The 24,943-nt window shown below is 48.9% G+C and overlaps 1 non-coding gene and 8 pseudogenes across 1 annotated transcript; all 9 read left to right on the forward strand.

Annotated features, from left to right (window-relative positions):
* The first annotated feature begins 6,515 nt into the window (after window positions 1-6,515).
* On the forward strand, window positions 6,516-6,635 carry LOC141267852 (5S ribosomal RNA; annotated as a pseudogene).
* A 943-nt stretch (window positions 6,636-7,578) lies between these two features.
* LOC141270219 (5S ribosomal RNA) lies at window positions 7,579-7,697 on the forward strand (annotated as a pseudogene).
* A 621-nt stretch (window positions 7,698-8,318) lies between these two features.
* LOC141267936 (5S ribosomal RNA) lies at window positions 8,319-8,438 on the forward strand (annotated as a pseudogene).
* Window positions 8,439-9,379: 941 nt separating this feature from the next.
* Window positions 9,380-9,498, forward strand: LOC141266997 (5S ribosomal RNA). The gene has a single exon (XR_012321016.1). It is a non-coding gene; the product is annotated as a 5S ribosomal RNA (ribosomal RNA).
* Window positions 9,499-10,119: 621 nt separating this feature from the next.
* Window positions 10,120-10,239, forward strand: LOC141269316 (5S ribosomal RNA; annotated as a pseudogene).
* Window positions 10,240-16,712: 6,473 nt separating this feature from the next.
* Window positions 16,713-16,831, forward strand: LOC141270079 (5S ribosomal RNA; annotated as a pseudogene).
* A 621-nt stretch (window positions 16,832-17,452) lies between these two features.
* Window positions 17,453-17,572, forward strand: LOC141267761 (5S ribosomal RNA; annotated as a pseudogene).
* A 937-nt stretch (window positions 17,573-18,509) lies between these two features.
* Window positions 18,510-18,628, forward strand: LOC141268066 (5S ribosomal RNA; annotated as a pseudogene).
* A 621-nt stretch (window positions 18,629-19,249) lies between these two features.
* On the forward strand, window positions 19,250-19,369 carry LOC141270048 (5S ribosomal RNA; annotated as a pseudogene).
* Window positions 19,370-24,943: the final 5,574 nt, after the last annotated feature.

The following is a 24,943-nucleotide window of genomic DNA, read 5'->3' on the forward strand; positions in this document are numbered from 1 at the left end:
TGCAGTAAAAAAATTGGTATTCTATACACAGGTGGTATATCTTGCAACACAGATAGGCTACTCCACTGACTAACACACTCTGCAATAGGCCAAAAAGGATTAGCTTTGCTAGATTCAGCCAAATGCTGTGAAAAAAACTTGCACAGCACTGGCACAGACCTGCCTGGCAAAAACTGATAGGAACTGATGTAACCTAGTCCTGAAAAGGACTCCAATTACAATTAGTCTTTACTCCCACAATCTATCTATTTAAGAGCACAGACCTGCCTGATAAAAGTCGTAGGAAATGCTGTAACCTAGTCCTTAAAAGGACTGCTATCTGTAGATTTGTGCGAAAATTGGCTTGAAATTAACAAGCAACAGCGGTGCCGTCTAACACGCAGCTGCAGCAGTGAGAAAATGGTGGCGACGGGGAAAATGGCTTGGTCTTATAGGGCAAGGACATGTGACATACACTGCCAATGACACATGCCCTTGCTTGTGTGAAAAAAAGCACTTCGCTCCGTGTGTGCGCTGCTGATAGGCTGACAAATTGCACCTCCCCACTGCAAATGCGGGAAAGAGAAAAAAAAATGGAGATCTTCATTGTTCCTGCAGAGATCCATCCCCTGCCCCTCCCCCCACCCCGCTGTACACTCAAACTGCGTATCAACATTAATTTTCATCATTACTGAGAAAAAATCCAATTATGATTTTGGTGCACGAACAGTTATTGAACATAACCTCGAACAGCCGAATTTTTCTCAAATTGTTCGTGTTCGCCGAACGGCTCGAACACCTCCCAAAACAGCTCGAATTTGAGATTGGCGAACAGTTCGAGTAGAACAACGCTCATCTCTACTGGTTAGTACTTGGGTGGGAGACCACCTGGGAATACCAGGTGCTGTAGGCTTTTGCTTTTTCCTTCCTTCCACCAGCAGGGGGCACTCTCTTCTATGCCTTTTTTCCATTCCCTTTCACAAGTGCACACATTCATTCTCTTTTCTTTTTTTCATTTGCTTTCTCTCTTGTGCTATTTCATCTCTGCAAAATACCAGCATCCTTCTGATCACCGTGGGCCTCCAGCATTGTTGCTTCTTTACTTTTAATACTAGGCTCCTTTTCACCAGGACCAGCGTCTCCCGCGTGGCTGGAGGCAACCACCGGTAACCCCAAGCAGAAGACCTTTGCAGGCAACACGACCCTCCCCCCTGAAGAGCAGCTCAAAGTCACTGGCAACCATCTCACCCTCTTCCTTCATTCACCCCTGGACGTCTCGCTCCGCCCCCAAGTTACGGGTCCAGCTTGCTCTTTCTGTCACATTACCGCGATGAAGGGTTTAGCCTGCAGGAGACCCTGCACCGAGCCATTTTTGAAGACACCTGATGCGGCGGGTGAATCACTGCTAAACAAACCACACCTGTAGGGACGGCACAGCCTTTGCATGGACCCTTCGGAGCCTGCCCCGTCACGGCCAGATTGCTCGCCACCAAGCGTGTTACAACTCTCCTGTTAGTTTTTTTTTAGTTTGCTGGTCACATGACCATTTTGCCTATTTAATCCGGCTCCGCCCTCCTGGCTTTGCTGGACTTCATTTGTATTTACTTCTGTTGAGCTAGCTTGTTGCTCTGTTGCCGTTCTCTGTTAGTTTTGCTAGGTCTTCTGACCCCTATGCCTTTTTGTTGTGTGTTTGTCTTTGACTGCTACTATTTCTGCTAGGAGGTGTCCAACTTTTCCCAGTCCCTAGATCTTGTAGGGATCCCTCCCTCACATCTATAGGTCTGCGTTCAGACTAGCCAAGTACTTTAGCGGGTCTGATCGCAGGATCAGGTTCCCCGTTACATCGTAGGGATCTAGTTTAGTTCTATTGTAGGGATAGATCTCCTTTCTTTCCTTAGTCTCTGTAGCAGATCATAACAGTAATTCCAGCCATAAAAAAAAAAAAAAAAAAAAAATTTCTCTAAGGATAGATCTCCAGTTTTCCATCATGGTCTCGGTGCAAGATTTGGCTCAACGCTTTCAGGGACTCTCTCTGGAGGTGACCAAGCTCCAACAACACGTGAGTAGCTGTTCTGGAGCGCATTTTGTGGAACCTAAGGTACGTCTGTCTGATCTATTTTTTGGCAAACAACAAGATTTTTTTTCTTTTAAAAATGCTTGTCTATTATATTTTAGTTTGAGACCCGGATCCTCTGGTGATGAATCACAGCGCATAGGGATCATAATGTCACTTTTGCGCAAAGATCCTCAGGGATGGGCCTTCTCTCTCCAACCTAGTGATCCGTGCTTTAGATCAGTGGATATTTTTTTTTCTGCTTTGGGTTTGTTGTACGATGATCCTGATCGTGTCTCATCTGCTGAGTCTGAATTAAGACGTTTGAGGCAGGGATCAGGTAATGTGGAAAAATATTGTTCTCACTTCCGTCGGTGGTCTGCCCAGGTGGGGTGGAATGATTCTGCTTTGAAAAGCTTGTTTCTTGCAGGGCTATGTGAAAGGGTAAAGGATTTACTGATTGCTTATCCCACACCTGGAAACTTGCAGGAGGCAATGCAATTAGCTATACGGGTGGACAGGAGACTGCGTGAAAGGGTTAATGAGAGCAAATCCTCTGCTATGTCAGCTTCGAGTCCTGAGAGGTTCTGTGCTGACAATGGAGAGCCGATGGAAATTTCGGTGATGGCACCCCGCTCTCAGGAAAAAGACCGCCGACTTTCTGAAGGCTTGTGTTTCTATTGCGGAAATTCTGGTCATTTTATTAAGAGCTGTGTGCTTCGTAAGAAGAAAGAAAAAAAAATGGTCAGTCATGCTCGTATTGCCTGTTTAAATTCTAAGGGAGTATTCCTATCTGCCACTACTGCTGCTCAGGATGAATTAATTGAATTTCGGGTATTTGTGGATTATGGATCTACTCTGAATGTGATTGATGGGGGATTCTTGGAAAAACTTAGATTAGAACCTAAAACTTTGTCATCCCCTATTGCTGTGGTTTCTGTCGATGGCTCTCCCTTGAAGAGTGTTACTCACAAGGTCTGTGAATTTCCCCTCACTATTAATGGTATTCATCAAGAGAATTTGGATTTGGTGGTATTGGATAATTTGCCTTCTCCAGTAATATTGGGGTTACCCTGGTTAAAATTGCACAATCCTGTACTGGATTGGTCTACCAATGAAATTAAGTCCTGGAGCCCTAAGTGTTATGACAAGTGTTGTAACGGGCGCATTGCTGCTGTGGATAGAGGGGAATTGCCTGTACCTATTCAGGATTTTTGGAGAGTTTTTTCTGAGGAGGAGTCGCAGGTTTTGCCTCCCCATAGAGACTATGATTGTACCATTGAATTTGTCCCTGGCGCGACTCTTCCTAAGAGTCGTTTTTTTAATCTTACTATTCCTGAAAGAAAGGCTTTGGAAGAATACATACAGACAAGCTTGGCCGCCGGTCACATTAGGCCTTCCAAGTCTCCTGTGGCTGTTGGATTTTTTTTTGTAAAAAAAAAAGATGGCGGTTTACGTCCTTGTCTGGACTTTCGTGAGATTAATAAAATTACTGTACGCAATCCTTACCCACTGCCATTGATTCCTGATTTATTTAACCAGTTAGTGGGGGCCAAGTGGTTCTCTAAAATTGATCTCCGGGGGGCATACAATTTGTTGCGCATGAAGGAGGGTGATGAATGGAAGACTGCTTTTAACACTCCTGTGGGTCATTTTGAGAATCTGGTTATGCCTTTTGGTCTCACCAATGCTCCAGCATTTTTTCAGAATCTTATTAATGATATCCTTAGACCTTTAATCGGCAAAAATGTGGTTGTGTATTTGGATGACATTTTGATTTATTCGCCGGATCTGGAGTCTCATTGGCGGAGAGTACGTGAGGTATTACAGTTATTAATGGACAATTCGCTTTTTGCTAAGCTGGAGAAATGAGAGTTCGCTGTACAGAGAATTAGTTTTTTGGGCTACATTATCTCCAGTGAAGGTTTTGAGATGGACCCGGTTAAAGTTCAAGCTGTGCAGGAATGGCCTAGGCCTATTGGTTTGAAATCGATACAGAGGTTTTTGGGTTTCGCCAATTATTACAGAAAATTCATAAAAAAATTTTCTATTATTGTCAAACCGCTGACCGATCTCACCAGGAAAGGTGCTAATGCGGTTCAGTGGACTTCTGAGGCCATTGACGCTTTTGTGTTTCTAAACGAGAGGTTCACCTCTGCTCCCATCCTTATGCAGCCTGATGTGACTAAGCCGTTTTTGGTTGAGGTTGATGCTTCTTCGGTGGGGGTTGGTGCGGTGTTGTCTCAGGAAAACAAGGATGGAGTACATCCCTGTGCCTTTTTTTCAAAAAAATTTTCCGAGACTGAACTTAATTACGATATTGATAATCGGGAATTGCTGGCTATTAAACTCGCATTTGAACACTGGCGTCATCTCTTGGAAGGTGCTGAATTTCCCATTCAGGTTTTCACTGATCATAAAAATCTGATCTATCTTGATGCTGCCAAGCGCTTGAATGCCCGTCAGGCTAGGTGGGCACTTTTTTTCTCGCGGTTTAATTTTTCCGTTACTTACATCCCGGGTACCAAGAATGTTAAAGCGGATGCTTTGTCTCGCAGCTTTTCTCCCATGGTCGGTGTTGAGGAGGAAGAGGAGACCATTTTACAAGAAGGTGTTGTGATTGCTGCTTTGGACTCCGTTTTGGAGGATGAGATTCTTAAAGCACAGGAGAATGCCCCATCTAACACTCCCCATGGGAGGTTGTTTGTGCCTAGGACCTTTAGGAGAGATTTGTTTGTTGAGTGTCATGAGTCTCGGTTGGCAGGTCATCCAGGAATTTCTGAGACCAAGAGACTTGTGGGTCGCAGTTTTTGGTGGCCTGGATTGCAGAAGGAAGTCATTAAGTGGGTGCGCCAATGTACTGTGTGTGCAAGATCCAAGTCTTCGCATGCTCCTTCTGCGGGGTTGCTTTGCCCTCTGGAGGTTCCTAGTGCACCTTGGGCACATCTGGCTATGGACTTTATTACTGACCTTCCTCCCTTTGAAGGTTTCACGGTCATCTGGGTGGTCGTGGACCGTTTTAGCAAGATGTGTCACTTGGTTCCTTTCATCAAACTGCCTTGCGCTAAGACACTCGCTAAGGCCTTTGTCAAGGAGATTGTCAGACTACATGGTGTTCCTACTGACATTATTTCTGATAGGGGACCTCAGTTCGTGGCACGTTTTTGTCGTGCCTTTTGTGACAGGTTGGGAGTTCATTTGTCGTTTTCATCCGGATATCATCCTGAGTCTAATGGCCAGACAGAAAGGAAGAACCAGGATGTTGAGCAGTTCTTGCGTTGTTTTGTGGCAGACAATCAAGAGGGGTGGTCTGAGTTTCTGCCACTTGCTGAATTTGCTCTTAACAACCATACATCCTCTTCTGCTAGGTGTTCGCCTTTTTTTTGTTGTTCTGGGAGACATCCGTCTTTTGGGTCATTTTCCAAATTGGTTTTGGCTGTGCCTGAGGAGGAGAGTTTTTCCGGTGATTTGGAGAGAGTTTGGACGGATGTGCGTGGTAATCTTCAGGAGGCTAACAAAAAATCTAAGAGGTACTTTGATAGGAAACGGCAAGAGATTTTGTTTGCGGTTGGTGACATGGTTTGGTTGTCCTCTAAGAATCTGCGATTGAGGATTCCTTCTAAAAAATTGGGTCCCAAGTTCGTAGGGCCCTTTAAGGTACTTCAGATAGTTAACCAATCTGCTGTTAGGCTGGAGGTTCCTACGTCCTGGAGGATTAATCCGGTGTTTCATGTTTCTCTGTTGAAAAAAGCTGATGTGTCGGATGGTGACGCCTCTGCCACTGTTCCTCCGGTGGTGGAGGACGGGGAATATGAAATTTCCCGGATCCTAAATTCTAGACGGTATAGAGGGAGTTTGCAGTATCTCGTCGCTTGGAAGGGTTTCGGACCTGAGGATAACTCATGGGTGAGAGCGGATTATGTTTCTGCCCCCAGACTTGTCCGAGCGTTTCACAGGAGGTTTCCTGGTAAGCCTGGGCCTAGGGGATCCGGAGGATCCTCTTAGAAGAGGGGGTACTGTTACAACTCTCCTGTTAGGTTTTTTTTAGTTTGCTGGTCACATGACCATTTTGCCTATTTAATCCGGCTCCGCCCTCCTGGCTTTGCTGGACTTCATTTGTATTTACTACTGTTGAGCTAGCTTGTTGCTCTGTTGCCGTTCTCTGTTAGATTTGCTAGGTCTTCTGACCCCTATGCCTTTTTGTTGTATGTTTGTCTTTGACTGCTACTATTTCTGCTAGGAGGTGTCCAACTTTTCCCAGTCCCTAGATCTTGTAGGGATCCCTCCCTCACATCTATAGGTCTGCGTTCAGACTAGCCGAGGACTTTAGCGGGTCTGATCGCAGGATCAGGTTCCCCGTTATATCGTAGGGATCTAGCTTAGTTCTATTGTAGGGAATTATCTCCTTTCTTTCTTTAGTCTCTGTAGCAGATCATAACAAAGCGATCCTGAGAAAGGCTGGCCGGGCGATGGATCGAGCAGCGTCTACTGGCCATACCACCTTGGATGCGCCTGATCTCGTCTGATCTCAGAAACAAAGCAGGGCTGGGCTCGAACAGTACTTGGATGGGATACCTCCTGGGAACACCGGGTGCTGTAGACCATTTTGATGACGTTTTGCCCTACTGCCCAGCTCGGCTAGCATGGAACGGCGCCTTGCCGGACACCTACCTTAAGTAACTTAGATGATGGAAGCCCCAAGGCCTCTGAGCCAGTTGGCAGCTAAGTACGCTACCCCGCCGCCTTCAAGCAGGCCTGACACCGAGCTCCTTGCCACGGCTAGGAGTGCTTATTGACTCCGCAGCTCGCCATGTGGAAATGATGGCGTTAAAAGCACCCGGGGCCGTGAAGGGGCCAGGCTTTCAGCAGGTGCCCAGGGAAGGTTTTGGATGCCGGCCGCCTAGCGAGGGCTAGCAGAAGTAACATGTTTATCTGCAAAGAAGCTTGTGTAACCAAGCCAGACGGCTGACAAAGAGCTAACCTCAGTGCAAGGAAGGCAAGGAAGGTGCGGAAGGAATTGGGGAGGGTGGGTGGTGATTCCTGCTAGTGCCCTGAAATCATAAAACAGGCAGGAGAGTCTGACGCATGGTGACGGAGAGGTTGTAGGGGCAGATAGGGGGTGTTGTCACGTGCGAGCACGTGTGCATGCTGGCTTGTGTGTGAGAGTGCGCTTCCTAGGTGTGGCGCGCTGCATACAGTCAAAGGGATTGTTCCCTTTCATTAAAAGTTAATCCCCGGCTGCAGGCTATTAGAAAGCAACTAACCGCGCTCTACTCACCCTACCCGGGTCTACCGGTGAGTCTCGCCTCTGCTCCCGGCCTGTGGCATTGGCCGTGAAGCCGACGTTCCGTCGACAGCGCTGCAGCCGATCAGTGAGCTCAGCGGCTCTGAGTGGGGCCTTCTGTCTACAAGACCTTTTAAGGAAGCCAGCAAAAAAATTGAAGAGAAGGGAAAGCACAAAAGGACCTGGTCTTGCTGAACACTGGAAAGGGCAGCCGGCAGCAAGACTTTAAAGTAGAAAAGCAGCAATTGAGAAGCTTGTCTCTGCCTATGCCCACACGACCCTGAACAAGCCCAATGTCATCTGATCTAGGAAGATATGCAGGGTTGGGCCTGGTTAGTACTTGGATGGGAGACTGCCTGGGAATACCAGGTGCTGTAGGCTTTTGCTTTTTCCTTCCTTCCACCAGCAGGGGGCACTCTCTTCTATGCCTTTTTTCCATTCCCTTTCACAAGTGCACACATTCATTCTCTTTTCTTTTTTTCATTTGCTTTCTCTCTTGCGCTATTTCATCTCTGCAAAATACCAGCATCCTTCTGATCACCGTGGGCCTCCAGCATTGTTGCTTCTTTACTTTTAATACTAGGATCCTTTTCACCAGGACCAGTGTCTCCTGCGTTGCTGGAAGCAACCACCGGTAACCCCAAGCAGAAGACCTTTGCAGGCAACACGACCCTCCCCCCTGAAGAGCAGCTCAAAGTCACTGGCAACCATCTCACCCTCTTCCTTCATTCACCCCTGGACGTCTCGCTCCGCCCCCAATTTACGGGTCTAGCTTGCTCTTTCTGTCACATTACCGCGATGAAGGGTTTAGCCTGCAGGAGATCCAGGGCCGAGACATTTTTGAAGACACCTGATGCGGCGGGTGAATCACTGCTAAACAAACCACACCTGTAGGGATGGCACAGCCTTTGCATGGACCCTTCGGAGCCCGCCCCGTCACGGCCAGATTGCTCGCCACCAAGCGATCCTGAGAAAGGCTGGCCGGGCGATGGATCGAGCAGCGTCTACTGGCCATACCACCTTGGATATGCCTGATCTCATCTGATTTCGGAAGCAAAGCAGGGCTGGGCTCAGACAGTACTTGGATGGGAGACCTCCTGGGAACACTGGGTGCTGTAGACCATTTTGATGACGTTTTGCCCTACTGCCCAGCTCGGCTTGCATGGAACGGCGCCTTGCCGGACACCGACCTTAAGTAACTTAGATGATTGAAGCCCCAAGGTCTCTGAGCCAGTTGGCAGCTAAGTACGCTACCCCGCCGCCCTTCACGCAGGGCTGACACCGAGCTCCTTGCCACGGCTAGGAGTGCTTATTGACTCCGCAGCTCGCCGTGAGGAAATGATGGCGTTAAAAGCACCCGGGGCCGTAAAGGGGCCAGGCTTTCAGCAGGTGCCCAGTGAAGGTTTTGGATGCCGGCCGTCTAGTGAGTTCCAGCAGAAGTAACATGTTTCTCTGCAAAGAAGCTTGTGTAACCAAGCCAGACGGCTGACAAAGAGCTAACCTCAGTGCAAGGAAGGCAAGGAAGGTGCGGAAGGAATTGGGGAGGGGGGGGGTGATTCCTGATAGGGCCCTGAAATCATAAAACAGGCAGGAGAGTCTGATGCATGGTGACGGAGAGGTTGTAGGGGCAGATAGTGGTTTTGTCACGTGCGAGCACGTGTGCATGCTGGCTTGTGTGTGAGAGTGCGCTTCCTAGGTGTGGCGCGCTGCAGACAGTCAAAGGGATTGTTCCCTTTCATTAAAAGTTAATCCCCGGCTGCAGGCTATTAAAAAGCAACTAACCGCTCTCTACTCACCCTACCCGGGTCTACCGGTGAGTCTCGCCTCTGCTCCCGGCCTGTGGCATTGGCTGCGAAGCTGACGTTCCGTCGACAGCGCTGCAGCCGATCAGTGAGCTCAGCGGCTCTGAGTGGGGCGTTGAGTCTACAAGACCTTTTAAGGAAGCCAGCAAAAAATTGAAGAGAAGGGAAAGCACAAAAGGACCTGGTCTTGCTGAGCACTGGAAAGGGCAGCCGGCAGCCAGCATTCAAAGTAGAAAAGCAGCAAGTGAGAGGCTTGTCTCTGCCTACGGCCACACCACCCTGAACACGCTCGATCTCATCTGATCTTGGAAGCTAAGCAGAGTTGGGCCTGGTTAGTACTTGGATGGGAGACCGCCTGGAAATACCAGGTGCTATAGGCTTTTGCTTTTTCCTTCCTTCCACCAGCAGGGGGCACTCTCTTCTATGCCTTTTTTCCATTCCCTTTCACAAGTGCACACATTCATTCTCTTTTCTTTTTTTCATTTGATTTCTCTCTTGCGCTATTTCATCTCTGCAAAATACCAACATCCTTCAGATCACCGTGGGCCTCCAGCATTGTTGCTTCTTTACTTTTAATACTAGGCTCCTTTTCACCAGGACCAGCGTCTCCCGCGTGGCTGGAGGCAACCACCGGTATCCCCAAGTAGAAGACCTTTGCAGGCAACACGACCCTCCCCCCTGAAGAGCAGCTCAAAGTCACTGGCAACCATCTCACCCTCTTCCTTCATTCACCCCTGGACGTCTCGCTCCGCCCCCAAGTTACGGGTCCAGCTTGCTCTTTCTGTCACATTACCGCGATGAAGGGTTTAGCCTGCAGGAGACCCTGCACCGAGACATTTTTGAAGACACCTGATGCGGCTGGTGAATCACTGCTAAACAAACCACACCTGTAGGGACGGCACAGCCTTTGCATGGACCCTTCGGAGCCCACCCCATCACGGCCAGATTGCTCGCCACCAAGCGATCCTGAGAAAGGCTGGCCGGGCGATGGATCGAGCAGCGTCTACTGGCCATACCACCTTGGATACGCCCGATCTCGTTTGATCATGAAAGCAAAGCAGGGCTGGGCTCGGACAGTACTTGGTTGGGAGACCTCTTGGGAACACCGGGTGCTGTAGACCATTTTGATGACGTTTTGCCCTACTGGCCAGCTCGGCTAGCATGGAACGGTGCCTTGCCGGACACCGACCTTAAGTAACTTAGATGATGGAAGCCCCGAGGCCTCTGAGCCAGTTGGCAGCTAAGTACGCTACCCTGCCGCCTTCACGCAGGCCTGACACCGAGCTCCTTGCCACAGCTAGGAGTGCTTATTGACTCTGCAGCTCGACGTGTGGAAATGATGGCGTTAAAAGCACCCGGGGCCGTGAAGGGGCCAGGCTTTCAGCAGGTGCCCAGGGAAGGTTTTGGATGCCGGCCGCCTAGCGAGGGCCAGCAGAAGTAACATGTTTCTCTGCAAAGAAGCTTGTGTAACCAAGCCAGACGTATGACAGGAGCTAACCTCAGTGCAAGGAAGGCAAGGAAGGTGCGGAAGGAATTGGGGAGGGGGGGTGTGATTCCTGCTAGGGCCCTGAAATCATAAAACAGGCAGGAGAGTCTGACGCATGGTGACTAGAGATGAGCGGTGTTCGACTAGAACTGTTCGCCAATCTCAAATTCGAGCTGTTTTGGGCGGTGTTCGAGTTGTTCGACGAACCCGAACGATTTGCAAAAAATTCGGCTGTTCGAGGTTATGTTCGATAACTGTTCGTGCACCAAAAGCGTGTCCTGCATGTCTGGTGATATTTAGAGCACCAATCATGCAGGGATTGTCTGCCACTCACTGTAATGCCACAGCCATGGTGGTTGTGGCATTACAGTGATTGCCCAAATCATGGGAACAGTGCCAACAGTGAAACATGAAAAGCCGGCAATTCAGCAGCGGCATACACCGGTACCCGACAATTTAGAACCGAAAGAATAGAGCTTCACACATAGATTAGATAGATATAAACATGTCAGCCACATATATACGAAGTACAGTGACAGTGTTGATTACTGTACTTGTCATTTAGTGTAAAGGATTTATTAAAAAAAATAATAGTGTTTTCATGCACCGTCTCTTTAAGAAAGCCGGCCGGCAATTCAGCATCTGTACCTGACAATTTATAACAGACAGAATAGAGCTTCACACATAGATTAGATAGATAGAAACATGTCAGTCACATAAATATGAAGTACAGTGATAGTGTTGGTTACTGTACTTGTCATTTAGTATTAAAATAAAGGATTTATTATTAAAAAAATTGGCGTGGGGTTCCCCTTAACTTTAGGCTCTAGCGGAGGTTAAGCAGACAGCTGGGGCAGATGTTTGAATCCTGGGAAGGGGGTAATACCCACGGAGCTTCCCAGGCTACTAATATCAGCCCCCAGCTGAATACATAGCCTTTACTAGCTATTAAAATGGGGGACCCCCCCAAAAAAATGATGTGGGGTCCCCCCTAATTTAATAGCTAGCAAAGGCTAGGCAGACAGCTGGGGGCTGATATTAATAGCCCAGGAAGGGAGCCATGAATATTGGCCCCCTCCCAGGCTAGAAACACCAGCCGTCAGCCGCCCCAGAAATGGCGCATTCATAGGATGCGCCAATTCTGGCACTTAGCCTCGCTCTTCCACGCTGCCCTGGTGCGGTGGCAGGGGGTAATAGGGCTGGGGTTGATGTCAGCTTATAATGCCAGCTGACATCAAGCCCAGGTTAGTAATGGAGAGGCGTCTATAAGACACCCCCATTACTAACCCCATAGTCAAAGTTAAAAAAAACACAAACACCCAGAATAATGTCCTTTAATTGAAATAAAGACACAATTCTTTATTGCTCTAAATTAAACCATACTTACCATCACGCCCATTCCAGCTGAAGCCAACGATCTCCTGTAATAAAAATAAAATAATAAAACAACCTCATCCTTACCTTTCCATGGTTCCCACGACAGCTTCAGCTCTGCTACATCGAGATGACAGGCTGGACCGCAGCAGAACGCCGCCATCCAGCCTGTCATCCCGCAGACACTGAGAAGCGCAGGCTTGCTTGCGCTCCACATTGTCTCTCTGTGATGGCATAAAGATGAGCCGAGGTCATATCCAATGAACTCGGCTCACCTCATGCACGTCACTTACAGCGTGGGAGAATTCTCACGCTGAAGCGCTGAGTGCAGGAGAATTTTCCCACGCTGTCAGTGAGGTGCATGAGGTGAGCTGAGTTCATTGGACATGAGCTCACCTCATGCACGTCACTGACAGCGTGGGAGAATTCTCCTGCACTCAGCACTTCAGCGTGAGAATTTTCCCACGCTGTCAGTGACGTGCATGAGGTGAGCCGAGTTCATTGGACATGACCTCGGCTCATCTGGATGCCGTCACAGCAAGACACTGAGGAGCGCAAGCATGCCTGCTCTTCTCAGTGTCTGCGGCATGACAGGCTGGATGGCAGCGTTCTGCTGCGGTCCAGCCTGTCATCTTGATGTAGCAGAGCTGAAGCTGTCGTGGGAACCATGGAAAGGTAAGGATGAGGTTGGTTTATTATTTTTCTTTTATTGCAGGAGATCGTTGGCTTCAGCTGGAATGGGCGTGATGGTAAGTATAGTTTAATTTAGAACAATAAAGAATTGTGTGTTTATTTCAATTAAAGGACTTTATTCTGGGTGTTGTGTTTTTTTTAAATACTTTACTAGAAATTCATGGCGGTCATGTCTAATACTGGCGTGACCCCATGAATTTTGGGCTTGGGGCCAGCTGATAATACCAAGCTAGCCCTAACCCCTTTATTACCCAGTGAGCCACCGCACCAGGGCCCTGGATGAGTTGGGTACAGCGCCAGAAGATGGCGCTTCTATGAAAGCGCCATTTTCCGGGGTGGCTGCGGACTGCAATTTGCAGCGGGGGGGGCCCAGAAAGCTTGGGCCTCCCTGCGCTGCAGATTCCAGCCCCCAGCTGCCTAGTTGTACCTGGCTGGACACAAAAGTAGGGCGAAGCCCCACGTATTTTTTTTTTTAATTATTTCATGAAATTCATGAAATAATTAAGAAAAAAAGGCCTTCCCTATATTGTTGTGTCCGGCCAGGTACAAATAGGCAGCTGGTGGTTGGGGGCAGCCCGTTCCTGCCTGCTGCACCTGGCTGGACACAAATATAGTGCGAAGCCCCACTTCAATTTTTTTTAATTATTTCATGAAATTCATGGAATAATTAAGAAAAAAAGGTCTTCTCTATATTGTTGTGTCCGGCCAGGTACAAATAGGCAGCTGGTGGTTGGGGGCAGCCCATTCCTGCCTGCTGTACCTGGCTGGACACAAATATAGTGCGAAGCCCCACTTCAATTTTTTTAAATTATTTCAGGAAATTCATGAAATAATTAAAAAAAAATTGATGTGGGGCTTCGCACTATATTTGTGTCCAGTCAGGTGCAGCAGGCAGGAACGGGCTGCCCCCAACCACCAGCTGCCTATTTGTACCTGGCCGGACACAACAATATAGGGAAGCCCTTTTTTTCTTAATTATTTCATGAAATAATTTAAAGAAAATTGACGTGGGGCTTCGCCCTGTTTTTGTGTCCAGCCAGGTACAACTAGGCAGCTGGGGGCTGGAATCCGCAGCGCAGGGAGACCCAAGCTTTCTGGGCCACCCCCGCTGCAAATTGCAGTCCGCAGCCACCCCGGAAAATGGCGCGTTCATAGAAGCGCCATCTTCTGGCGCTGTACCCAACTCATCCAGGGCCCTGATGCGGTGGCTCACTGGGTAATAAAGGGGTTAGGGCCAGCTTGGCATTATCAGCTGGCCCTAAGCCCAAAATTCATGGGGTCACGCCAATATTAGACATGACCACCATGAATTTCTAGTAAAGTATTTAAAAAAAACACAACACCCAGAAAAAAGTCCTTTAATTGAAATAAACACACAATTCTTTATTGTTCTAAATTAAACCATACTTACCGTCACGCCCATTCCAGCTGAAGCCAACGATCTCCTGAAATAAAAGAAAAATAATAAAGCAACATCATCCTTACCTTTCCATGGTTCCCATGACAGCTTCAGCTCTGCTACATCGAGATGACAGGCTGGACCGCAGCAGAACTCTGCCATCCAGCCTGTCATCCCGCAGACACTGAGAAGCGCAGGCTTGCTTGCGCTCCACAGTGTCTCTCTGTGAGGGCATCCAGATGAGCCGAGTTAATGTCCAATGAACTCGGCTCACCTCATGCACGTCACTGACAGCGTGGGAAAATTCTCCTGCACTCAGCGCTTCAGCGTGGGAGAATTCTCACGCTGAAGCGCTGAGTGCAGGAGAATTCTCCCACGCTGTCAGTGACGTGCAGGAGGTGAGCTGAGTTCATTGGACATGAGCTCACCTCATGCACGTCACTGACAGCGTGGGAGAATTCTCCTGCACTCAGCGCTTCAGCGTGAGAATTTTCCCACGCTGTCAGTGACGTGCATGAGGTGCGCCGAGTTCATTGGACATGAACTCGTCTCATCTTTATGCCGTCACAGCCAGACACTGCAGAGCGCAAGCATGCCGGCGCTTCTCAGTGTCTGCGGGATGACAGGCTGGATGGCAGCGTTCTGCTGCGGTCCAGCCTGTCATCTCGATGTAGCAGAGCTGAAGCTGTCGTGGGAACCATGGAAAGGTAAGGATGATGTTGCTTTATTATTTTTCTTTTATTGCAGGAGATCGTTGGCTTCAGCTGGAATGGGCGTGATGGTAAGTATGGTTTAATTTAGAACAATAAAGGATTGTGTCTTTATTTCAATTAAAGGACTTTATTCTGGGTGTTTGTGTTTTCTTTTAACTTTGACTATGGGGTTAGTAATGGGGGTGTCTTATAGACGCCTCTCCATTACTAACCTGGGCTTGATGTCAGCTGGCATTATAAGCTGACATCAACCCCAGCCCTATTACCCCCTGCCACCGCTACAGGGCAGCGTGGAAGAGCGAGGCTAAGTGCCAGAATTGGCGCATCCTATGAATGCGCCATTTCTGGGGCGGCTGACGGCTGGTGTTTCTAGCCTGGGAGGGGGACAATATTCATGGCTCCCTTCCTGGGCTATTAATATCAGCCCCCAGCTGTCTGCCTAGCCTTTGCTAGCTATTAAATTAGGGGGGACCCCACGTCATTTTTTTGGGGGGGTCCCCCAATTTAATAGCTAGTAAAGGCTATGTATTCAGCTGGGGGCTGATATTAGTAGCCTGGGAAGCTCCGTGGGTATTACCCCCTTCCCAGGCTTCAAACATCTGCCCCAGCTGTCTGCTTAACCTCCGCTAGAGCCTAAAATTAAGGGGAACCCCACGCCAATTTTTTTTAATAATAAATCCTTTATTTTAATACTAAATGACAAGTACAGTAACCAACACTATCACTGTACTTCATATATATGTGACTGACATGTTTCTATCTATCTAATCTATGTGTGAAGCTCTATTCTGTCTGTTATAAATTGTCGGGTACAGATGCTGAATTGCCGGCCGGCTTTTTTAAAGAGACGGTGCATGAAAACACTATTATTTTTTGTAATAAATCCTTTACACTAAATGACAAGTACAGTAAGCAACATTGTCACTGTACTTCATATATATGTGACTGACATGTTTCTATCTATCTAATCTATGTGTGAAGCTCTATTCTGTCTGTTATAAATTGTCGGGTACAGATGCTGAATTGCCGGCCGGCTTTTTTAAAGAGACGGTGCATGAAAACACTATTATTTTTTTTAATAAATCCTTTACACTAAATGACAAGTACAGTATGCAAGACTGTCACTGTACTTCATATATATGTGACTGACATGTTTATATCTATCTAATCTATGTGTGAGGCTCTATTCCTTCTTGTCTAAATTGTCGGGTACCGGTGTATGCCGCTGCTGAATTGCCGGCCGGCTTTTTTAAAGAAAGCGTCATCTGAGCAGTTTGTCAGCTTTTGGACACCTTTGAAGGTGTTTTCTATGAGTTTCTATGTGTTTTTGTTTGCCTGCCATTGGTTTTAACGGTGTTCGACGGTGTTCTAAGGTGTTCGACGAACAGTTCGACGAACAGTTCCTCGAACATCCCGGTGTTCGACGAACCGAACCGAACCCGAACACTACGGGGGTGGCTCAACACTAATGGTGACGGAGAGGATGTTGGGGCAGATAGGAGGTGTTGTCACGTGCGAGCACGTGTGCATTCTGGCTTGTGTGTGAGAGTGCGCTTCCTAGGTGTGGCGCGCTGCAGACAGTCAAAGGGATTGTTCCCTTTCATTAAAAGTTAATCCCCGGCTGCAGGCTATTAGAAAGCAACTAACCGCGCTCTACTCATCCTACCCGGGTCTACCGGTGAGTCTCGCCTCTGCTCCCGGCCTGTGGCATTGGCCGTGAAGCTGACGTTCCGTCGACAGCGCTGCAGCCGATCAGTGAGCTCAGCGGCTCTGCGTGGGGCATTGTGTCTACAAGACCTTTTAAGGAAGCCAGCAAAAAAATTGAAGAGAAGGGAAAGCACAAAAGGACCTGGTCTTGCTGAGCACTGGAAAGGGCAGCCGGCAGCCAGACGTCAAAGTAGAAAAGCAGCAAGTGAGAGGCTTGCCTGTGCCTACGGCCACAGCACGCTGAACGTGCCCTATCTTGCCTGATCTTGGAAGCTAAGCAGGGTTGGGTCTGGTTAGTACTTGGATGGGAGACTGCCTGGGAATACAAGGTGCTGTAGGCTTTTGCTTTTTCCTTCCTTCCACCAGCAGGGGGCACTCTCTTCTATGCCTTTTTTCCATTCCCTTTCACAAGTGCACACATTCATTCTCTTTTCTTTTTTTCATTTGCTTTCTCTCTTGCGCTATTTCATCTCTGCAAAATACCAGCATCCTTCTGATCACCGTGGGCCTCCAGCATTGTTGCTTCTTTAATTTTAATACTAGGCTCCTTTTCACCAGGACCAGCGTCTCCAGCGTGGCTGGAGGCAACCACCGGTAACCCCAAGCAGAAGACCTTTGCAGGCAACACGACCCTCAACCCTGAAGAGCAGCTCAAAGTCACTGGCAACCATCTCACCCTCTTCGTTCATTCACCCCTGGATGTCTCGCTCCGCCCCCAAGTTACGGGTCCAGCTTGCTCTTTCTGTCACATTACCGCGATGAAGGGTTTAGCCTGCAGGAGATCCTGCGCCGAGACATTTTTGAAGACACCTGATGCGGCGGGTGAATCACTGCTAAACAAACCACACCTGTAGGGATGGCACAGCCTTTGCATGGACCCTTCGGAGCCCGCCCCATCACGGCCAGATTGCTCGCCACCAAGCGATCCTGAGAAAGTCTGGCCGGGCGATGAATCAAGCAGCGTCTACTGGCCATACCACCTTGGATATGCCTGATCTCGTCTGATCTCGGAAGCAAAGCAGGGCTGGGCTCGGACAGTACTTGGATGGGATACCTCCTGGGAACACCGGGTGCTGTAGACCATTTTGATGACGTTTTGCCCTACTGGCCAGCTCGGCTAGCATGGAATGGCGCCTTGCCGGACACTGACCTTATGTAACTTAGATGATGGAAGCCCCAAGACCTCTGAGCCAGTTGGCAGCTAAGTACGCTAGCCCGCCGAATTCACGCAGGCCTGACACCGAGCTCCTTGCCACGGCTAGGAGTTCTTATTGACTCCGCAGCTCGCCATGTGGAAATGATGGCGTTAAAAGCACCCGGGGCCATGAAGGGGCCAGGCTTTCAGCAGGTGCCCAGGGAAGGTTTTGGATGCCGGCCGCATAGCGAGGGCCAGCAGAAGTAACATGTTTCTCAGCAAAGAAGCTTGTGTAACCAAGCCAGACGGCTGACAAAGAGCTAACCTCAGTGCAAGGAAGGAAAGGAAGGTGCGGAAGGAATTGGGGAGGGGGGGGTGATTCCTGCTAGGGCCCTGAAATCATAAAACAGGCAGGAGAGTCTGACGCATGGTGACGGAGAGGTTGTAGGGGCAGGGGGTGTTGTCACGTGCGAGCACGTGTGCATGCTGGCTTGTGTGTGAGAGTGCGCTTCCTAGGTGTGGCGCGCTGCAGACAGTCAAAGGGATTGTTCCCTTTCATTAAAAGTTAATCCCCGGCTGCAGGCTATTAGAAAGCAACTAACCGCGCTCTACTCACCCTACCCGGGTCTACCGGTGAGTCTCGCCTCTGCTCCCGGCCTGTGGCATTGGCCGTGAAGCTGACGTTCCGTCGACAGCGCTACAGCCGATCAGTGAGCTCAGCGGCTCTAAGTGGGGCGTTGTGTCTACAAGACCTTTTAAGGAAGCCAGCAAAAAAATTGAAGAGAAGGGAAAGCACAAAAGGACCTGGTCTTGCTGAACACTGGAAAGGGCATCCGGCAGCCAGACTTCAAAGTAGAAAAGCAGCAAGTGAGAGGCTTGTTTCTGCCTACGGTCACACTACCCTGAACATGCCTGCTCTCATCTGATCTTGGAAGCTAAGCAGAGTTGGGCCTGGTTAGTACTTGGATGGGAGACTGCCTGGGAATACCAGGTGCTGTAGGCTTTTGCTTTTTCTTTCCTTCCACCAGCAGGGGGTACTCTCTTCTATGCCTTTTTTCCATTCCCTTTCACAAGTGCACACATTCCTTCTCTTTTCTTTTTTTCATTTGCTTTCTCTCTTGCGCTATTTCATCTCTGCAAAATACCAGCATCCTTCTGATCACCGTGGGCCTCCAGCATTGTTGCTTCTTTACTTTTAATACTAGGCTCCTTTTCACCAGGACCAGCGTCTCCCGCGTGGCTGGAGGCAACCACCGGTAACCCCAAGCAGAAGATCTTTGCAGGCAACACGACCCTCCCCCCTGAAGAGCAGCGCAAAGTCTCTGGCAACCATCTCACTATCTTCCTTCATTCACCCCTGGACGTCTCGCTCCGCCCACAAGTTACGGGTCCAGCTTGCTCTTTCTGTCACATTACCGCAATGAAGGGTTTAGCCTGCAGGAGACCCTGCGCCGAGACATTTTTGAAGACACCTGATGCGGCGAGTGAATCACTGTTAAACAAACCACACCTGTAGGGACGGCACAGCCTTTGCATGGACCCTTCGGAGCCCGCCCCGTCACGGCCAGATTGCTCGCCACCAAGCGATCCTGAGAAAGGCTGGCCGGGCGATGGATCGAGCAGCATCTACTGGCCATACCACCTTGGATACGCCTGATCTTGTCTGATTTTGGAAGCAAAGCAATGCTGGGCTCGGACAGTACTTGGATGGGAGACCTCCTGGGAACACCGTGTGCTGTAGACTATTTTGATGACGTTTTGCCCTACTGCCCAGCTCGGCTAGCATGGAACGGCGTCTTGCCGGACAGCGACCTTAAGTAACTTAGATGATGGAAGCCCCAAGGCCTCTGAGCCAGTTAGCAGCTAAGTACGCTACCCCGACGCCTTCACTAGTGTTGAGCCACCCCCGTAGTGTTCGAGTTCGGTTCGGTTCGTCGAACACCGTTAAAACCAATGGCAGGCAAACAAAAACACATAGAAACACATAGAAAACACCTTCAAAGGTGTCCAAAAGCTGACAAACTGCTCAGAAGACATAACTAACACATGGAAAAGTGACAAGTACATATAGTCATGCGAAAATAAAAGAGGTGGAGGAGTAAAAGGAGGGGGAGACACAGATATAGGCATGTCATGCCCTTCTAAAATCCAAAAAGTGAGAAGTCGACACGGCCAGTCCGCTCCTGCCCGTGCCACCTCCGTGTCGCCGGGTTTGTGCCAGAGCCGCGGTGAACCCTGACGGCCAGCCCCCCTCTCCCAATACTGGTGCCTGTCCGCTGGTGGGTCGAGCGAGCCCCCCTGTGGTGGAGGCAGCTCTAAGCTTTTTAATTTAAATTGTCTCTCTAATTTGAATGAATACACTTTAAATCCATTTACAAGAATCTATTGGAGGGCAAGTCTCATGCCAGCAGCCGCGGTAATTCCAGCTCCAGTAGCGTCCACTAAAGCTGCTGCAGTTAAAAAGCTTTTATAAGGATCGAGCTCGGCTGTCCACCGCAAGGCATCCTACTGCCAGTCCCAGCCCCTATGCCTTGGGGTGCCTCCTGATGCTCTTCACTAAGTATCCCATGGTCCCGAAGCATTTCCTTTGAAAAAATTAAGTGTCTAAACTACAGGTGGTGCAGCTTGCTTAACAGCCGGGATAATCCGCTGACTAGCAGACACTGCTACTAGGCACAAAGTATTTCCTGGGCTAGATGCAGTTAAAAATTTGTAATTAGATACTCTCGTTGGATGCTGAGAAAGCATTCCATAGAGTCTCCTGGCACGCCATATATGATTCTCTTAAAAAGCTTGGGGTAGGGGTCTAGGGGACCCTTTTATAGCCAAAATCACGGCCCTGTATCGCAATACGTCACCTAGGCTGAAGATAAATGGAACTGTAGCACCCTGAGGGCTCGGTTGCTACAGACGTATTGCACCTCACCCAGAGGTGTGATATCTCACTCTCAGGTAAGGATGGAGTGTGGATCAGGACCCGACACCTGCATGCATTACACCACATTGCCGTGGGGCAGGGCGACCAATATGCCCCTGAGATGGGCACGACAGTCCCTGTCCCTGGCTGGAGTGGGGGGAGGGAACACTGAGGAAGGGGAACCCTGTAGTGCAGGAGCAGGGAGGAAGCAGTTCCTGGGTGCATTGAGAAGGGAGTATAAAAGGTGGGCACCATCTTAGTTCAGTGCAGAGAAGTCTGAGCAGAAGTGGCATGGAGCAGGGGCTCTGCATGAGCTCTGCTCCGGAGGCGGGCCTAGTAACAGAGGCCCAGGCCTGGAAGAGGGAGAAGGAAGGAAGAGGAGCGGAGAAGGCTCCAGGAACGAGGAATGAAGGGATCCCAGGGGTGCGGACGGGCGAGTCGCCACCGCACGCCCGAATCCACCTGCGTGGAGGGGTCAGGCCAAAGGGGGAGACCGGTCCCCGAACTAGTGGAGGCAGGAAATGACCCTCAGCTAGAAACCGGAGGCTCTGACATTTTATGTGGCGCAGCCCCTCGCTACACCCGCTAGGAAGGCACCACATAGGGTCAGGGAAACTGGCGCCAAGTTTACCAAGAGGAGGCCCGAGGCAGCCGGACAGAAGTGTTGGTAAGAAAGGCCAGACAAAGGACACACAAAGGGGGTCCAAAGTTATCTGGGAGTTGTCTGAGCCCCTCACCTGGTGAGCACAGTACGACGTGGGCAGCCGTTACCTGCAGACGTGGTCTGGATAATAAGAACTGTGAGTAAAGGCCCTGAACTGCATCACTGACTCCGTGTCGTTACTGCTGCTGCCCTGCACCATCACCCCCATCCTCCGCATACACTGCCCTGAGGGTATACTCCTCCCGTGGGGAGTTATGCTACGCTCTGCTGCACCCACAACACCAGCCTCAGCGGTCTGCCCTGTAGCGGCGGTTCACTCTGACCGCAATCCACGGGTGGCGTAGTCGGACATTTATACATCAAAACCACATAAATAGTTCCGCCACTGGTTTGACCGCCCTGAGCCACGGAACCGGGTCGCCGCCACGAAGACTACAACCACCAGCATCCACCAAAAAGGGTCAGGCTCCGGGTGTCCCAAGGCCCAGGGGGTGCGTCAGAACATTTTCATCACCTTTCACAATCACCAATGGGACAAGGCAGTGATGTCCTCTGTCCCCTCTCTTATACATCCTAGTGACGGAGCACCTGCTCTCATCAATTCGCCATAACCCCAATATTAGGTGGATTGAGGTGGGAGGCACCGAGTACAAGTGCTCTCTATTTGCTGATGATGTCCTAGTATATATCACTCAATCACATATATCCATCCATGCTGTTATGGCTGAAATAGATCACTTTGTTACATGGTAAAATTTTAAAATCAATGCAGCGAAGTCTGAGGCCCTCGATGTCTCCCTCCCCAAATCCATATAGGATTCCATCCAGTCCAACTTTCCCTTTGCCTGGCCCTCACAGGGTATCAAGTACTTAGGAATTCCTATTCATAGAGACCTCTCCCATCTATGTTATCTTAATTTTGGGCCCTTTATTGAACAACTCCATACAGACCACGGTTGGCAAGTTAGAACTGTAAGATTCACTACGTGAACCACTGGTGTTTTGTGGAAAAGCACATGTACACTGCGTTCCAAATTATTATGCAAAAAGTGTTTAGGAGTGATAAGGGAAGAATTTGTTTGTTTGTCAGTTAAACTCATTGATGGTGATGTGTGTCAGTGCTCTTTATATCACTGTAAGCAATTGCAGACACCTGTGCTAATTAGTTTGGCAGGTGTGTCCAATGAAAGGCAAGACTACTTAAGAAGGCTCTCTCACATTATTAAGCAGCCTACATTTTCTGCCAAAATGGGAAAGAAAAAGGATGTGTCGGCTGCTGAGAAGCAACAAATTGTGGAGTGTTTAGGTCAAGGCATGACTACAATCAACATTGTGCGATGATCAGGATGAAGTGTCTTGGCAATCAAGAAGTATGTAGCTGATTCACAGTACACACGTGTGCGTGCTGATAAGGGCAAATTGAGGACTCTTTCCTACAGGCAATTACGTCAGGTTGAAAGAGCAGCGGCAAAAAAGCCTTGTCATAGCAGCAGACAAGTTTTTGAAGCTGCTTGTGCCTCCAACGTCCCCCGAACAACAAGATGCAGGGTCCTTCAGAGGTTTGCAGCTGTGCATGCGCCATCCTGTCGACCTCCTCTATCCACTTCACACAAGCAGAAACGGCTCCAGTGGGCCAAACTTTACATGAAGACTGATTTCAAAACTGTTTTGTTCACGGATGAGTGCCGTGCAGCGCTCGATGGTCCAGATGGATGGAGTGGAGGATGGCTGGTTGATGGACACCCCACGCAAACACGGCTACAGCGCCAACAAGTAGGAGGTGGAGTAATGTTTTGGGCTGGAATCATGGGGAGAGAGATTGTCGGCCCCTTTAGGATCCCTGAAGGCGCTAAAGATGAACTCCATAATGTATGTGGATTTTCTCAAACAGCAATTCCTGCCATGGTTCAAGAAGAAGAACCGTGTATTTCACAGCAAGATCATTTTTCTGCATGATAATGCACCATCTCATGCTGCACATAAAACATCTGCATCTCTGGCTGATATGGGCATAAAAGGGAACAAACTTATGGTGTGACCCCCATGCTCACCTGACCTCTACCCCATTCAGAACCTTTGGAGCATCATTAAAAGGAGTGTCTATGATGGCGGGAGGCAGTTCACATCTAAGCAACAGCTCTGGGAGGGTATTCTGTCCTCATGCAAAAAATTGAAGCAGAAGCCATCCAAAACCTGACAAATTCAATGGACGAGAGAGTTCAGAAGCTCCTTTCGAACAAGGGGTCCTATGTGAAAATGTAACATCACCTAGAATAAAGTTTTGAGTTGAAAACTGTTTGATTTCAGTTTCTAACAACCTGCTAATGCTTATAATTTCAAAAATGACCATTTTTTTGGTCTTTATTAAAATGAAAAGGTTGATCGAAAAGTTTGGGGGATCTAAGAGTGTGGCAACCCAGTAGTCATGATTACTTCGAATTCTGACAATATGAGGGTCATGCTGCAGGTAGTGCAGCAAGAAGGCACTTATGTGCCTTGCGCATCTCGGAGCCCCAAAATTATTTTCCGGGCTAGATGCAGCTAAAAATTATTTTTAATTTTAAATCTGGTGAAGCTTTAGTATAGATGGCCTAATAGGATCAGTGCTGCACACTGCTACAAAGCCCAAATTATTTTCCAGTCAAGATACAGATAAACATGATTAGTAATTTGAAAGCTTAAAACGGTTGGTAGGGTGATTTTAACCAATCATCAAGCTTTTACTCTCCCCAGGATGACACAGGGGTAGAAAAGTCGTTTCGGATCCATGATTTGTTCATCTTTATGAACGTGAGTCTGTCTACATTATCAGTGGAGAGCCGCGTGCGCTTATCTGTCAGCACACCACCAGCAGCGCTGAACACACGTTCAGACAGAACGCTGGCTGCGGGGCATGACAAGATCTCCAAGGCGTAAGTGGCTAGCTCCGGCCATTTATCCAGATTGGAAGCCCAAAAAGAGCAAGGGTCCAGTGACACAGTCGTGGCTTCAATGTTTACTTGGAGATACTCCTGTACCATCGTCTCTAGGCGTTGACTATGTGTCAGACTTCTTGTCTCCTGTGGCCTTGCAAAGGATGGGCTAAAAAAGTGGTGAAATGATTCCGCAAAATTGATGTTACCAGCAGATACTGTGGTTCTGTTACGGTTTGAGTGCTGAACACTTGACGGTCCCACGGTTGGCAAGTTGGAACTGTGAGATTCACTACGTGCACCACTGGTATTTTGTGGAAAAGCACATGTAAGATTCTGCAACAGTCTCTGCTGATACTCCTGCATGCGTGCATCCCTTTCTATGGCAGGAATAATTTCTGCAAATTTACTTTTGTACCGGGGATCTAACAGTGTGGCAACCCAGTAGTCAGGATTATTTCTAATTCTCACAATTCGAGGGTCATGTTGCAGGTAGTGCAGCAAGAAGGCACTCATGTGTGTTGCGCATCCAGGAGCACCAAGTCCCTGTTGTGTTGGTGGTGAGGTAACAATCATGCTTCCTTCCTCTGTCCTCTCCCCCCAACCTCGCACAACAGAAATGTGATCAAGGTCTCACTCATCTGATGAGTCTTCCATCAGTTCGTCCTCCACTTCTTCCTGGGCTCCTGCACCTTCCTCACTAGTTTGGCTGCTACCATGCGCCCTGGTAAAACCATCTTCCCCACCCTCACATGCCTGAAGCCTTGGTGCTGCCCACCGTCTGGACCTTGCAGATGTTAGCCCTTCCGCATACAAATCCTCCTC

This window comes from Phyllobates terribilis, unplaced genomic scaffold (genome assembly GCF_046119375.1).
Source record: "Phyllobates terribilis strain yellow unplaced genomic scaffold, ASM4611937v1 Scaffold_4__5_contigs__length_816908805, whole genome shotgun sequence".
In the NCBI taxonomy this organism is placed as follows: domain Eukaryota; kingdom Metazoa; phylum Chordata; class Amphibia; order Anura; family Dendrobatidae; genus Phyllobates; species Phyllobates terribilis.